The following is a 2730-nucleotide window of genomic DNA, read 5'->3' on the forward strand; positions in this document are numbered from 1 at the left end:
GCTCTGATTGGTCCTCGTGACCTCGCCGTCCCTCCCGCTCCTTCTGACAGGCATGTGGTGCCGAACGCTTCCGAAGCCGGTCGGTTGCAGCCGGCGGCGGCTCATTGGGAAGCGTACGGTATTTACCCGGCTCTGCGAAAGAACCGGAAGCTACCGAGGAGTCCCGAAAGTTACCGAAGCGACCCAGAGTTTTCGAACGCGCTGGAGTGAGAGCCTCAAGTTCGCTGGATTTAGAAGCGGTAGCAGCGCTTAATTGGGCAGTTTTCCTATTTGTTAATAAAACAAAATGTTCTATTTTCCATCGACCCCAAATAATTAATCAATCACTGTCAGGACTGCCATTTAAAAAGACACGGCACAAAAGGAAAGTGGGGTGGGGAGGGAAAAGGAAATATTTGATTTTATTTGATTTATTGTATGTCAATGCCGCTTTTCATTCAAATGAATCCCAAAGAGGCTTATAAACAATAACAAAACATAATGCAGCATCACAAATAAAGCAGAAATCATATAAAATAATAAAGCATCAATAAATCAATTAGTCTTTAAAACACTATTAATAAAGAAACAAACGCCAGCATCTGATTCTTAATCATGGCCAGCTTGACGAGAAACAGGTTTTTTTAATGAAAGAGAGAGAGAAAGAAAACCATCTAGCAACCCATAGTTCTTGGAAGTGGCTGTGATGCACCTGCTTAATTGCCTGTGCTGATTGGCAATTGCTAGCAGGTTGGCTTCTGTTTTTAAGTTTGGCACGTGGCTGGGAAGCAATATATGTCTCTCCCACCAGATGGAGCAGTGAATCAAGAAATCAGATAGATTAAAAAACTAAGGTAGATTAAGATTACCGCGACTTTCTAAGCTTCTTATTAGGTTTGCCTAAACCAGTGATGGCCGAACTTGGCCCTCCAGCTGTTTTGGGACTACAACTCCCATCATCCCTGACCACTGGTCCAGTTAGATAGGGATGGTGTGAGTTGTAGTCCCAAAACATCTGCCATATTTCAAAAAGTAAAAAACAGGACACCCTAGTTTGAGGGGTTTTTTTAGGAGGACCCCAAAATTCTTGAGCTTTTTCTTTTTTGATTGACTTGCCCAACATCCAGGATAAATCTTTTCAGAAATTCCCCCCAGGCATCAATCCCGGAGATGTCCAGGAAAATCTAGATGTATGGCAGCCCTACTGATTTGATGAAAGTCTGGATAGAACAGGTGTTGGTTAACTTTTTCAACCAAGGGGCCCTTATCCCATTCTGAGAAGTTTACGAAGGGAGTGCACGCCAGTGGAGTAACCTATGGAAATTTGACCTCTGTACTGTAGGCTATGGAAGGGACGCGGGTGGCACTGTGGGTTAAACCAGTGTTCCCCAACCTTGGGTCTCCAGCTGTTTTTGGACTACAATTCCCATCATCCTTGACCACTGGCCTTGCTAGCGAGGGATGATGGGAGTTGTAGTCCAAAAACAGCTGGAGGCCCAAGGTTGGGGAACACTGGGTTAAACCACAGAGACTTGGGCTTGCCGATCAGAAGGTCGGCAGTTTGAATCCCCGTGACGGGGTGAGCTCCCGTTGCTCGGTCCCTGCTCCTGCCAACTTAGCAGTTCAAAAGCACGTCAAAGTGCAAGTAGATAAACAGGTACCACTCCAGCGGGAAGGTAAACGGCGTTTCTGTGTGCTGCTCTGGTTCTCCAGAAGCGGCTTAGTCATGCTGCCACATGACCCGGAAGCTGTACGCCGGCTCCCTCGGCCCATAAAGTGAGATGAGCGCCGCAACCCCAGAGTCGGCCACGACTGGACCTAATGGTCAGGGGTCCCTTTTCATTTACCTTATGAGCATAGCCAGGATTTTTGTTGGACTGGGGGTGAGAGGACTTGGTTTGTGGGGGGGGCAGGACTTTTGTTGGGGGGGGAGCAGAACCGATGTGATTGGTCAGTTAAGTATTTCTATTGTTTTACTTGATCTAGGGGGGACATCTCCATTGGTTACACCCATGGAGAGGGTGCAAAGCTGGGTAAGTAGGGTGTTTGTTCTGGCAAGTTTCCTGAGGGTCAAACAGAGGTTTGGATATCCACATTCAGCTCCCAGGCCTGTGGTTGACCACCCTGGGATAGAATCTCATTTCAAAAACCACTTTATCAAAAGCACTTTATGTTATAAACTTCATAATAGGTGCTTTGTTTTTAAAGCACTGGGGGGGGGCGGTTGGAGTTGGGGAAGTGTTTGGGGAGGTTAAGATGATGAGATGAACCAATGTTTTAACGTGAAGTCATGTAAACACCCAGCCAGCAAATCAGGATGTCCATCGTCATATACCTGGTCCTCAGGCAAATCACAAAGCCTCCCCATAGGCTTTGTGCAGGCAAATTGGGGGGAAGGCTTCAACCAACAGGTCGTCCAGAGCTCTAAGGCAACTGCTTCATGGCTTTTAGAAAGATCTTGTCAAAGGGATCCTGGGGAGACTGGTTTGAATCCCCAGCCCCTGGGAAGATCTCTCTCCCCATTACCACAAAAAAGAAGAAAAATCATTGGCATTTGGGTGCTGCTGTTTGACCATTAAAACCCAATTTTCTTTTTGTGTGAGGTTATGTGTGAGGTTATACAGGGATGCGGGTGGCACTGTGGGTAAAACCTCAGTGCCTAGGACTTGCCGATCGTATGGTCAGCGGTTCGAATCCCCGTGGCGGGGTGAGCTCCCGTCTTTCGGTCCCAGCTCCTTCCCACCTAGATGT

The sequence above is a fragment of the Podarcis tiliguerta genome (assembly GCF_965153285.1).
Source record: "Podarcis tiliguerta genome assembly, chromosome: 16".
Taxonomy (NCBI): Eukaryota; Metazoa; Chordata; class Lepidosauria; order Squamata; family Lacertidae; genus Podarcis; species Podarcis tiliguerta.